Source organism: Lissotriton helveticus, chromosome 5_1 (assembly GCF_964261635.1).
Source record: "Lissotriton helveticus chromosome 5_1, aLisHel1.1, whole genome shotgun sequence".
Taxonomy (NCBI): Eukaryota; Metazoa; Chordata; class Amphibia; order Caudata; family Salamandridae; genus Lissotriton; species Lissotriton helveticus.
In genome coordinates this window covers 1098094575-1098108456 of record NC_136065.1, presented here as the reverse complement: position 1 = coordinate 1098108456, position 13882 = coordinate 1098094575, and the positions used below count along the sequence as shown (strand labels likewise).

The 13882-nt window shown below is 49.6% G+C and overlaps 1 protein-coding gene and 1 pseudogene across 8 annotated transcripts in view; one reads left to right on the top strand and one right to left on the bottom strand.

Moving 5' to 3' along the window:
• Window positions 1-13882, bottom strand: part of SFR1 (SWI5 dependent homologous recombination repair protein 1) — a 240458-nt gene that overhangs the window by 177928 nt on the left and 48648 nt on the right. Inside the window, exon 1 of one of the 8 annotated variants that reach the window (XM_078643730.1) lies at window positions 13499-13589. The exons of 6 other annotated variants lie outside the window; for them this stretch is intronic. The gene's annotated coding sequence lies outside the window, so the exon portion shown is untranslated. Of the gene's footprint in view, window positions 1-12814; window positions 13074-13498; window positions 13590-13882 lie in introns of those variants that run through there. One more of the 8 variants, XM_078643729.1, reaches the window with a different exon arrangement.
• On the top strand, window positions 7945-8726 carry LOC144752594 (inactive phospholipid phosphatase 7 pseudogene; annotated as a pseudogene).

The following is a 13882-nucleotide window of genomic DNA, read 5'->3' as shown; positions in this document are numbered from 1 at the left end:
TGGTTGTAATGTCATTAATGCAGCCCTCCCTCTGGGGCATGGGGCTCGGAGCTCGTGGTGATGAGCTCAAAGATGGCTGTTTTTACCGTTTTAGCACAAAGCTGATTTTGAAATACTGTGAAAAACATTTTTCTGTTACAACTTCAATAAAACAGCAACACGGGCGCACTGTCTCTCTAGGCAGCGGGATCCTGGGGATGTTTTTAGAGGTTTAGCGGTTTTAGCCCAATGCAACTTTTCACGGCCTATGAAAAGCAACATTTATGTTTTCCTTCTTGCATTTTTAATAAGTGTGAACTCGACTCGAAGGTATTGGAGTGCTCTACTTTTCACAGAATTCAAAGCAGATGGGCGTGTAGTACACACATTATTATGTCATTGTTTGCCTCCGCTTTGTGGAGTCACGGGGGCGCTCGCGCTAATTATAGCGGCGCCGCAACTCTAATAATACTCAGGAGCCTCTGGTTTCGTTTGCGCGTGGCTCCGACTAACGAGCCGGCCACGCCCCTTTATTTTATACTGCGGGCGTGTGACAACACGCGCCCGCGCTAACGTGACCTTTGGACGCGGGTAGGCTGAAACGCTACCCTGCGCCCGAGGATACTACATTCCTTCTAACCTTTATTGAACAAATACACAAATCAAACACAATAGAAATAACGAGGGTCTGTTACCAGTCACTAGATTTCAGTCTCTGGGTGATCACACCATGAATTCCGCCAGCCTGGAGGATGGTGGCGGGTTTTGGCGCAGCCCATACCTGGACTGCTCTCCTCTCGATAATGGCACCGCCGGTGTCATTCTTGTCGGGGTTCTGCTTTCCGGAGACCTTGCCGGGGAGCTCGGCAGACTCTCTCTTGGGATTGCCGGCAGCAGCTAAGTGTCTGAGTCCATCCGGCTCTCTTCTTCGGTGGGGTGTTGGTTCCTGGCGGTTCTAGGCCGTCGTCATCAGCTCGTTGACTCAGCCAGGTCCTCTGATAGTCGGGTTCCGGTCTATCAGGAGTCCCAGCATGGACTTTCTTGAAGAAAGAGATGTTGCGAGTGACAACTTCGGCTCCCCTCTGGGCAGTCACCATGGTGCCAGTTCGGCGAAGGACGGTCCAAGGCTTGTGTTCAAATGGGAGTCGAAACTTGCTCCCGGGATATCGGTCTTTGATATATACACTGTCTCTTTCTTGGATATCCTTGGCTCGTCTCCGGGCGCTGACCTGGTCATTGGACCATGTCCGGTTAGCGAGGGTCTTCTCCGCATCGACTCGGGCTGGGACCCAGTTTGGATGGTTCGGAATAGTGTCTTTTACTACTCGGCCCATTGTTGCCGGCCCGGGAGCTGCCTCGGTTGTGAGGTGAGGCGTTAGCCGATATTCTCGTAAAAAACTGTAGCTGGCCCTTTCCACCGGTGATCCATCCGCATGTGCAATGCGTATCGTCTTGTTGAGCGTGCGCATAAATCTCTCTACTTCCCTGTTGGCTTGGGGCCAGCGTGGAGTCACTTTCCTGTGATGGATTCCCCAGCTCTTTAGGTAGTCCGCGAACTCTTGGCCCTGGAAGGGTGGGCCATTGTCCGTCTTGACCACCTCGAATATTCCGTGCGTGGCGATGGTTTTCTCAAATTTGGTGATGACTTCAGTCGCTGTCTGACTCCCCACGACCTCTACCTTTGAATATTTTGTGAAGTCGTCAATGATCACTAGGACATAGCGCCCATCGGGGAGATGGCCGAAGTCTGCACTCACGCACTCCCACGGCCTTTGGGGGTTGTCTTCGGGGATGATTGGATGAGGCCGATCGGGTTGTCCCGCTGCTTGGCTCCAGGTTCTGACCGTCTGCTCGACCATTGCGTCCATGCCTGGGAACCACACCTTGGCTCTTAGTCGGTTCTTGGTTTTCACCATGCCTTGGTGTCCCTGGTGTGCCAGATCTATGGCTTGCTGAGCCAAGTCGAAGGGCATCACCAATCTTGGTCCTCGTAGGAGGCAGCCTTGGCTGTCGATAGACAGTTCGTCTTTGACCCGCATCATTGCCTCTAGTGTCGCTTTGGCTTGCAGCGTTCTTCTGCTCAGGGTGGCTTGAATCGGGCGCCAGTCGTTCGACTAGATGGCTGCTGCGGCCAGTTGGAGACATTCGTCTCTCTGGGTTGCTTCAATAATGGTCTCGAAACTCATGGGCAGAGACCGGGCCCTTTCCAGCACGAGCCGAACATATTCTTCGGTCTCTTCTGCGTCCTCTCTCTCCGCTTGCGTGGCTTTTCGGGGGTGCCTCGAGAGGTAGTCTGCTGGGTTCAATGAACCTGGTTTGTACTCGACCCTGTAGTCGCATCCTTGCAGTTGGAGTATCCATTTTTCAATCCTTGGTGGCAGCTTGGATGCTGAACCTTGGAACAGGGGTATGAGCGGCTTGTGATCCATAGACATGAAAGTGCCGGCAGGCACAGTGGATTGCGATTGCCTTTCGTCCTATTTGCGAGTATCTCTGTTCAGTGTCTGTTAGGGACCGGCTGGCATAAGCGATAGGTGCCCATTCTCCGTTACTTTGCAGTTGGGTGAGGACTGCCCCTAGCCCGTAGGGGCTGGTGTCTACTGCTACATTGGTGGATCTGGTAGGGTCAAAATAGGACAGAGTTTTGTCCACTGACAGGGCCGCTTTCGTTGCATTGAATGCTTGTTCCTGCTCCGGGCCCCACTGCCAGGTGGTTGTGGACTTAGTCAGCTCCCTGAGGGGTTTAGTGAGGTTGGAGAGGTCGGGGATGAACCGTCCGCAAAAGTTCACCATGCCTAGGAAGCTCCTGAGTTCTGAGATGTTGGAGGGGGCTGGAGCCTCTCGGACGTCTCTCACCTTGTCGGGGTCTGGGGCTATTCCTTGGTCTGAGAATGTATATCCAAAAAAGCTGATTCTGTTCTTCAGAAACTGACACTTTTCTCTGTGGAGGGTCAGACCGGATTCTTTGATCCTTTGGAGGACTCCCCTCAATCTCTGGGGATGATCTACTACTGATGACGCGTAGATAAGGAGATCATCGCTCACATTCAAGACCCCTGGGAGTCCGCTGAAAACTTCCCAGATGGTGTTTTGGAATACCTCAGCGGCACTCGGGATCCCAAAATTGAGGCGTCGGTATCTTCTGAGGCCCACGTGCAAGGAGAAGGTGGTTATATACCGAGAGTCCGGGTGTAGTGGTAGCTGGTGAGAACCGGACCGAAGGTCCATCTTTGAGAACCACCTCGCGCCGTTTAACTCTCCCAATATGTCGTCGACGGTTGGGGTTAGGTGACGTTCCCTTTTCACTGCCGCATTTGGGAGGCGCATGTCCACACAGATGCGGACTTGCCCTGGTTGCTTCGGCTTACGGGCCACTACGATTGGAGACACCTATGGAGTGGGCCCACTGACTTTCTCGATGATACCTTGTTTCTCCAGCGCTTCCAGCTCTTCTTCGACCTTCTTCCTCAAGTGAAACACGATGCGTCTATGTCTCAAAGCCACTGGCTGGACGGACGGGTCAATGTGGAGGGAGACTTCCTTCCCTTTTAGGCATCCGATGCCTTTGAAGAGGCCTCCAAATTCTTCTAGGATGGCTTCTAGTTCATCTTCTAGCACTGCCATGGCGAAAGATAGGAGTCTCAGCTCTTCCGCTGATTGACCGCTTACTAGCATGCCGCTGCCTTCTTTTGTGACATATACGGTAGTGGGTACTTTGAGGCCCTGGTGTTGCAGTTCGGTTTTGAAACAGCCTATGAGCGGAATAGGGGTCTTCTGGCCATATGCGAACACTCTGATCTTTGCCTCACGCAGAGGGGGCCGGCTACTCAGCTGGTTGTACACGTTGGCTGCCATTAACTCTATGGATGCTCCCGTGTCAATGGTGGCCCTCACCTCTTGCTGGTGAATCTTGATTCTGCATTTTGGCAGACGTCGCTTTTTTTGTCGTGGCTGGTCAATTGCGAACACATAGTGGACCGGGTACTCACTCGTGTCATCGTCCATGTCCTCACTGTCACGTTCCTCCACTACCGCTTGAGCGGCTTCCTTCTTTGACTTCGTTGATCGGCATACTGCTACAAAATTGTTCATCCATCCGCACGCACTGCACTTCTTCCCTTTCGCCAAGCAGTCCTGCATGCGGTGGGAGTTGCCTCCGCAATATCCGCACTCCTTCTGCTTGTCTTGCTGCTTCTTCCCGGCGCTTTGGCACACTTTTGGTCTAACCACATTTGCTTTCTCCGCCACGTTGACTTGTTATGTCTTGATTGGTCGGTGAAGTATCGCTTCCATGTGGGAGGCTCTGGCCTGTGATAATTCTTTGGAGCGGCCTAAGGTAAGGATGTCCGCTAGTGGCTTGCCATCCCCCTGAAGGATGGTGACTCTGAGTTTTGAGGAGTAGCACCCTTGGATTATTTGACCACGGATTTCCTCCTGTTCATCCCGGAATCTGCACCTGCTGGCCAGCTCTTTCAGGCGTCCATGGAAAGCGTCCAATAACTCTTCTGCTTCCTGCTTGGCCTGGCGAAATATGAACCTTTCATAGTCTTTGTTCGCCATGGGTTTAAAGTGCGCGTTTAGGGCGTTAAGGAGTGTGTGATATGTCTTGAGTGTGGCTTCAACTATCGTCATGTAAATACGGTGGATATCCTTGCCCCCTAAGTGGAGAAGTAGGGCTCTGCGCCTCTCACGGGCTGTGCCGGCCCCCTCCAAGTAGATTTGAAGACTATCGGTCCAATCCCTCCAGCGTGGGGCCTGGGAAGATGGAGCTCCATTCACAATGAATGGTTCAATGGCGGGACTAGACTCCATTTTGGCGCGTGCGTGGCGCGTTGACCAGTCCGTGTGATGCTCACCTCCTGGGTGCACTGGTGATCACCTGGCCGATGTCGGTGGTTACTTGTGTGGCCTGCTTTCCCTTCCCTCTTTTATAGTGGTCTCCTGCCTAAGGCACAGCCCTGACCTCAATGGTGGGCTCACGTGGCACTCGGGCGTGGGCCAGCTCCAGGGCGCGGTGGGGGTGCTCTTTCCTTGATGGCTGCAGCTCTCAGTAACAGTGGGCCCAGATAGGGTTTCAATGGCACTGTGGCAGCAGTACTCACCACCATGAGCCAGCAGCATACACCTACAAGGCCCTCTTGATCTTCAGGGGCCTGGACACCACAGCACAGAAGAATAACCCAAATCACAGCAGAGGGGGGCACTCAGCACAGTGTGGGGTCAAAAGGCCCCTCGTCGCCAGTGTGGAGTCGCGGGGGTGCTCACACTAATTATAAGCAGCGCCGTGACTAATAATGCTCAGGAGCCTCTGGTTTCGTTTGTGCGTGGCTCCGACTAACGAGCCGGCCACGCCCCTTTATTTTATAGTGCAGGCACGTGACGACACGCGCCCGCGCTAATGTGACCTCGTGACGCGGGTAGGCTGCAACGCTACCCTGCGCCCGAGGATACTACACGCTTCACTCGTACTACGTTTCTGCAATCCACCTCATTACAGTGTGTGCTCGAGCACCGTGTAATTACTTTTCTCATTCTTCTCAATAGAAACGTAGTGTTCTCCCCCTTTTAAAATGATTGATCCTTGCAGCATCTGCGGTGCCCTTGCCTCAGTTCAGTGCTTTGTACACAGATATAAGTGTCAGGTTAAACGCAGTCTAAACGCCGTATGCATTCCAAGAATTATATTAAATGTTCCTTCTGTGGCTCGAAGGTGAGGGGAGAGTGTGTGGGCAAGAATACGACAGCTTTATATTCAGCACTTTTCTCTATCCAACACTTAGTTGGGACCTGGACGACATGCTTGTGCCCACACCAGCTTCTCCATAGCTTAAAAGAATGTTATTGTTAATTCAATTCCCTTTATTAGAAGAACACACGCGGGGTAGCTGTCACAAAACAGTTTTAGCACACGGACCACAGAGCCAAGGTGAAAGGCAAACATGTTGAAGTACCAAATCATAAACAAGCACAAAAGAAACAAGCATTGTTAAGAAGTTCAGTTTTCAGCATACGTCACAAAGGGACGACGATTATTATCCAAACTAAAGTTAGAGACAAATACGAACTATCCAGGGCAAAGAAAAACGAAGTAGCCAGTGAAAATACAGAGGCAAAAAATCGTAGATAAACAATTTGGTCTAGCTGTCCCTGTAAAGTTATGGTTGGCACATCTTAGGTTTTAAGTGTGTGTGTACAAGAGAGGCACATTGACGACATAATCAAACTATGCACAAAAAAGACTTAGGTACAGGGATAGTCCAAAAGAAAAGTACCGCGCTAGTACTCATGGATAAGCGGAAAGGGACACCACAAAGTGCCGTACAAACGTAAAAACACACAAGACCAAGGCATAAACAGCGCACTATTTATTATACTGCAGTGACACCTGAATTGAGGAACAGAACAATAAGAGGGGACATCGAAAGCACACAATTGCTGTTAATATTGCACACGGATAGTGTATAGTAGACGAGTTACTGTATAATGACAACAGACAAGTGCTTCAGCAGCAGTATGGGCACTGCAGAAACAAAAGTGCACACGTGACAAATTATAGTACGGAATAACTCAAGATAAAAAAAGCAGTAGTCCACTTACCCATCTACATAAAATACGAATCTGTGAGCCGAATGTTACACTGAGTGCTTTGTAGCAAACACATTAACCCTTGATGCTACTGTAGGAGTCAAAACTGTGACTGTACACTGAATTTTCTCAGAACTGTGTTAACCACTAGAGTTCTCTAACTACTATTGCAATCCCTTCAAAATTGCTAGAATATATTTACTGTCACATATGTCCTTGTCAATTTATTTTCAGCAGATTTTTTAAATATATGTATAAGTTGACTGTTTAGGTTTTGCCTGGCGAAAAGATGCGCTCTGCGCATCTTTTTCGCGCAGGCGAAATCCTGATGAGAACTGTAGTGTGGCTTTGGGTCGGCCCTCGTCATTCATTGGCTGGCTCCATAAATGGAGCCTAGCCATTGGACGAGGGGCCTGTCCGTCAATGCCGGACCAGATTCGGGGGCGTTCCCGAGATTCTTTGGCTTTTGCCGACGTCACGCGACGTCAGCCGAAAGCCGGGAACGCCCCCGAATCTGGTCCGGCATTGAAGGCACCCGGAAGAAGTCCAGGTGAGTGCTTGCTTTTTTTTTTTGTCGGTTCCCACCCCCTCTCCCTGTCTCCGGACCCCGTTCCCGCCCCCCTACCACTGCCTCGCTCTCCGTGTCTCCCCGGCCCCGTTCCCGCCCCCCTACCGCTGCCTCGGCTCACGTTCCCGCCCCATCCCGGTTCCCGTTCCATTATAGGAATACGATATTGTGGTGATGAATAATTCTGGCACATTAGTTTTGTCAAGGATATTGTGTCACTGATCAGGTTAAAATCCCAACCAGTTATACTAAATTCTAAATGACGTGTTGCACAGTGACGCCGGTTAAAAGACTGAACCTGGTTAAAAGTATTGCACGCGTAATTGCCCATTTGACAGCTGTGGAACTTTTATTCCCACGCAGATTCTACCGTGAAAATGGCCCGCCTGCTGGTAAGAGCGGGGTCTGCACAGGACTGGCCCCCGGTTATAGTCTGCTCTGCATGTTGTTGGCGAAGGGGGTGGGCGCTCGAGTGAGAAGGATCCTTCCAAAAGAGCTGCAGTTGGCACATGTGATGTAACCAGAGTCGGGAGCGGCTGTGTGCTGACCTCACTCAACCGGCCCTCCTCGCTGTCTTGGGACACACGACACTTGATTTAGATCCCAGAAGGGGGCCGGCAGCAGCTGCAGGGGACGTGATTAAGAGGGACGGGAAGGAGGCCTGCTTTGAAACTACAATCCCCGTCATCCGTCACTCATGCCCATCGGGACTGAGCCAGAGACGAGGTTTAAATAACCCAGAGCCGAGCCCACCAAACCTCCTCATCCTGCACGGCTCTACCTTTGCGCGGTGACCATTGGCTATTTGGCAGTCCTGTCAGAGCCTGATTGGTGGACGGCGGGGCCAGCCACAGTCTCCTCAAGCTTGGTGGGAGAGGAACGTAAACAGCATGGACATACCTTTCACTCTATATTTATCTGCTCGAGTCTGTTGCAAGCAGCAGGAGCTGGGGCTGCAGCAGGCATTCCAGATATATGAAGGCTCAAAAAGAAATATATTTCAGCGTCGCTTGTTTAACTGTAAAGGAAATACTTTAAAGAAAATAGATATAGCATTTCTCTGTTATTATTTTTTTAACACAGCAGGTTTGGGACGGCACAGCTTGCCATGCCTGCCCCTCAGAGCAGATCTCGAGCCAGGGACCGGAACAATGTCCTGAACAGACCAGAGTTTATGTCTTTGAACCAGCCCTTGCGAGGGAACCCAGAGAACCGGGGTTCGAGCAGGAAGCAGAGCGCGCAGTTTTCTCAGTTCGCATCGCCCAATGAGGGCACCAGCAAAGACCGCCGGCAGTCCCAGCAGCTGCCCGAGGAGGACTGCATACAACTGAACCCTTCCTTCAAGGGCATCGCCTTGAACTCCATGTTGGCCATCGACATCTGCATGTCCAAGAGGATAGGGGTGTGCGCCAGCAGTGCTTCATCTTGGGGCAGTGCCCGCTCTATGGTCAAACTCCTCGGGGTCACCAGGCACGGAATCCCCTGGCTGGGGGGTGTCATCATCTGCCTGTGGAGGAGCAGCACGCTGGCTGGGCAGGAGGTGCTCCTGAACCTCTTCATGGGTAAGTTGGCTTCCTTCTCTGCTGAGTGCTGATGATTCAGCCCTAGGGGACCATGCTTCTGGTTGGCAAGAGATTCCGTTTCACTTGTGACACCTGTTTTCCAGTTCTGGGCTTCACTTTAGCTTTCATTCTACTCTGGTTCTTTGGTGCAGTTGCCAGTTGGGATAGGTGAAACTAACCAGGACAACTCCAAAACGTAACTGGGTTTTTAAAAGAAAGCAAAGGACAGAAAACTTGTTGACATGCTCAGATTAATTTAACTGGGAGCACTTAGCTTATTGGAAATAACCTATTTTGGAGATCACAATCTACGCCTATAAAGATTCTGAGAGTTCAGTTTCTTCTCCTGAGTGTAATGTTGGTCATGAGACTGGAACGGAGAAAGTGCAATTTAGGCCTGTAAATATTCTGAGAGTTCAGCCTTTCTCTCCTGAATGTGTGAGGTTGGAATCCACCTTCTCGAAGTATGAAATTGGAGCCACCCTCTTCTGAATGTGAGATTGGAACCATCCTTCTTCCAGTATGAACTTGGCATCCTCAAGCTTGAGGTTCTGTTCTGAACATGGAAAGCTTCTGTCAGGGTTGTGAGTTTGGATATCTCTTCTCTTAACTGTGAGATAGGAGTGCTTCTGTCTTGTGATTGTTAATATTGGAGTCATCCTTTTTTTTAGCTTAAACTGTATGAAGTGTGACATTAAAAATTCTGTCTTTACCATATTGCATAACTTGTGCTGCTAAATGTGAGGAATTATTGTACCCTAAGAGAAGTTTTCTGGCCCTTCATGGGAGAGTTCAGGAGTGGCATCTGGTCTTCAGTATGAGAAACTCCTTTTTAGGTTTTGCCTGGCGAAAAGATGCGCTCTGCGCATCTTTTTCGCGCAGGCGAAAACCTAATGAGAACTGTAGTGTGGGTTTGGGTCGGCCCTCGTCATTCATTGGCTGGCTCCATAAATGGAGCCTAGCCATTGGACGAGGGGCCTGTCCGTCAATGCCGGACCAGATTCGGGGGCGTTCCCAAGATTCTTTGGCTTTTGCCGACGTCACGCGACGTCAGCCAAAAGCCGGGAACGCCCCTGAATCTGGTCCGGCATTGACGGCTCCCGGAAGAAGCCTTGGAAACAGCAGCCCCGACACAGCCACAGGAGCGCTGGCCCCCGCCCTGCAGCAGCCGCCGAGCAACACCGGCACCCGCAGGTAGGCGCCAGGCCCACTGGGGTGAGGGTGTGTGAAGGAAGGGGTTGTGTCTGACAGTCTGATGCTACCTCTCATCCCGACAGCCCCAGGGGGTGGGGTCTCTTCCTGTTACTTTTATGCCTGGGAACGCAGGGTTGGATGCTGGGGGAACTGTTGATGGGGTGGTCCGAGGGTTTGAAAAGTGTATTCAGGCCTTGCTTTTAAGAGTGGTGGTAGTGACACAAGATGCAGAGGTGGCTAGTTCTATCCTACCGCCGATAGGATGCTGAGCGAAGCAGCTGTAGGGTCAGAGTGCAGTAACGCGAGGGCAGCTGTCATCGAGGGGGTCATCCCCCTTTTCGTGCGGTGTTTCGGAATAGAGGGATCAAGCCCTCAATACTGCCTAGTAACGCAAGGTGTTGAGGCACAGTGGCCCACCCCTGTCAATGATTCGTCGGACCCTCTGTGTACCGCTCTCTGCTGGTGATGCTGTGCACTGCGTCTCTTTTTTGGTGCACGATCCCTGATGCTGGCTGAGTTCAGTGATCGAGGGGTGCACAGTAGACAGTTGCTGCGGTGGAGAAAGCGACATAGCTGTTAGATCGGATTCCCACAACCCATTTCAAAGCGACTTGCACCACCTATATTCCCTTGCTCATCACACACAACGTGTAGTTCTGCTCTTCCAAGGCCCTACTTCTTCAATGGTTGCAGGAGGATACCGGTATGGATCTGTGATATATTTCTCCGGTGATTGCGGGATTCTGGGCCTGTGATAGAACCCGCCACCGCCCCCTCCCTTTTTGCTTTGCAGTCTGCAAACGCGGTGCAGCTCCGCGCATGGACCTGTAGGGGGCGCGCTCTGGCCCTGACTGCTGCCAAGCACACACCGTTTCCTACAGGGTATGTGCAGGCCGAGCCCAGCTCGCCTGCTGCACAATGAAGCATGCAAACGGCCATGTACCCATCTACCGGCCTGGGATCTCGGCGGGCTCTGCTTTGCTGCGCTCGCACGCCCGTGGAGCTGCTTCATACTTAAAGCATCACTTAAGCCTAAACTCACCAAACTGCTACACTGAGACCCGAGTACTTGTTGCATGTGGTCTATACTCTCTATGAAGATGAACCATCAGTTCCTTTTTGGTACTCCGGCTTCACTTCACCATTACATAGAAAGTGACGTTTTTGACAGCTGAAGTCCAGTTTTTGACAGCTGAAGTCCAGCACGTATTTATTGATCAACATTTCAGGCGCACTCCTCTAGGGGTAGGATTTGATAGAATGCTACTGCTCCGAGTGTAATCTTGATTTTGCTGCTGCACTGTCTTTATTGAAGATCGTTTCTAGTGCAGAACTAGCAGGTGTTATGCAATATTACGTTTAAGGGTCTTATTTTCTTTTACTTGGTTATTTTAATAATTCGGCTGACACGTAGAGGTTCTGTAGCAATATCAGACTCTAATTGGTTATCTTGAAGTTTTGTGTGATTTGTTTTCCTCACTTTAGAGTGCGCTGTGAAACCAGGTGCTTTCTATATGGGTTGTGCCATTATATTTTTTAGTACATCTCACGGTGAGCAAATAAAGTAGTTTGAGGGATCACCGCCACATTGCTCTTGTTTCTAGAAAGCAAGGGGTTGTCTTTTTCTTGTGACTTTCAGTTTGTTTTCATAAAACCATTTGTGCTCACCTTTTAAGTTAATCTTTTTTTAGATGTCTGTTATTGCTCTGCCGAATGCAATGAATGTCAACAGAAAATATCCACACTTGTATCAGTAGTACATTTGATCAAGTTAGTGACAATAATGCTAGATGAAAACTTTTTTGGTCTCACAGGCGGAACGTTAGACTCTTGGCAGTTAACTTTGAATTATTGACCAACTAAAATATATTTTGTTTTCTCGAAACAATCTTGGGAGTTTCTCATTGTTGTTAGTAGTGTTTGTTTTTGTCTGTGCAGTATAACCTGGGACTGAACACTTTAGTGTTAATGTACAGAATTGTCAATGTCTGAGTCAACATGGCGCAAAGACATGGCAAGGGCTGTAAACGCAACTTGGAGTTCATTTAGGATTTGCAGTTTCACAGAGCATTCGGAAAGTATTCGTTTCACTATCCTGTTATGTTCGAATAAACTTGAGGCTGGAAGGTCTTCGTTTTTTACCACACACGTGTTGGGGATCGTATCTGTGGGTGTTTGTGTGTGTCATTTGCAAGAGAATAAGCTATTGGCATTGTAAATGACAATGCCATTTATTTATGTTTAAAAAAAACATAAATAAAAATAATGTCAAGAGCAATGCCAATAGCTCTAACTTTAACAAAGGCAAAACCATTGCATTGTAAATGCTTGTTTTAAAGCTCTTGCCACTCGTGACTCCGCCCCCTTTCCTCTGCCACACATTGAGCCCCAATTAATGGATTCAAGGAGTAAATGTTTTCTAATTCCAGCATTGGTGGAAAATTCAACATCCCTTTAGAAACACATTGACCAAACCTGGAGGGTATTCTGCTGTCGATGTACCTTACTTCCCCCACCCCACCCCACCATTCATTCATCTACCCATCTATTCAACCATACCAACCCGCACATTCATCAAACCCATCCATCCACTCATTCTTCACAAATGTACATCGACTCATAGTTGAAGCAGAAATACATAGCGAAGAGCCCCTGCTGCAGTTTGACACAAACATTTGATTTCCAGCCGTGAAGGCCCTTTGCAAATGACTGTGCAAGAGAAGAGAGTACAAAAAACCAAACACAGTGACTTGCGCCCAGTCTCTTTGTCGCACTAAGAGTTAAATGAGCAAATGAAAAAAGAACAAGTGTCCGTGCTCAGCGTTTTTCAAATGAGTGTCACCGGCGCTGTTGGATGCCAATGCTCCCCTGTTCGATTCCATCTCATAACTCTAATTTCTACCACCCCACACTTCCCCCTTTTTACCTTACTCTTTCAAGTTCCCTTTCATGACTGTTTTCTCCCCGTTTGACCCTCCACCTCTTCCTTTCTTTTCCGTCTCTCTCTTAAAATGAGTCCTGTTCCCTAAAAATGAGCGTGGGTGCCCACAACCTGCACAAATTAATCACCGCGGCCTACAGAAACAGGCTTTTCTAGCTGCTTTGGGTGTGTCCATCTTTTTACCACAACTGCCTCTACTGATGGCCCGTGGTTATAGAGACCGTTGCTCCAACTGCGGCCTAGCTGCAATAAAACAACCAAATGTGTTGTTTTTCGGGCTCGCGGGTCCCTGTCTGAGGTAAAGAGCCACCCTCAAGCACAATTTAAGAATAGCCTTGGACTGGAACCTCTCATATGGATGCCCGACCCACGGCCGCCCACTGCGCACTCAACTTTGACCGTAACGCTAAAATATTGAGATGGCTTCCTGCACTCCAGTGACCGACTGTCAAGTCACCATAAGCTCAATGTAAACGGTGTTTGACGCACTCCATCTGATCTGCGCGCTTTATTAGATCGTATGCGTTAAAAAACCACACAATGGACTACTACATTAAGTGCATTACTACAACTCCACGTGATTATGTATCGACTCCTGTTGCAAGGATACTTTTTAAACCTGCTTCGTTTTTAAAATTGTAAAATTGTGTATTGAAAATTGTTTGGTACCTTGCCAGTTATAGCGCTGACTCCCCGGTCCACCGCAGCTATTCTATGCTGATTGAGTGGAGGGAGGAATAGCGCTCTCACTTCCTGCTTGTCCCTTGGCGGGCGGCTATCTTCAGAGGGTGACGTTCTAGTCTTCCCTCCCTCCCTGACTATTTAGGGCTCTGGACACTCGCGCTCGTGCAGATTGATTAATAGCACGGTAGCGCTTGGGTGTGTATCGACTTCTGTTGCAAGGATACTTTTTAAACCTGCTTCGTTTTTAAAATTGTAAAATTGTGTATTGAAAATTGTTTGGTACCTTGCCAGTTATAGCGCTGACTCCCCGGTCCACCGCAGCTATTCTATGCTGATTAAGTGGAGGGAGGAATAGCGCTCTCACTTCCT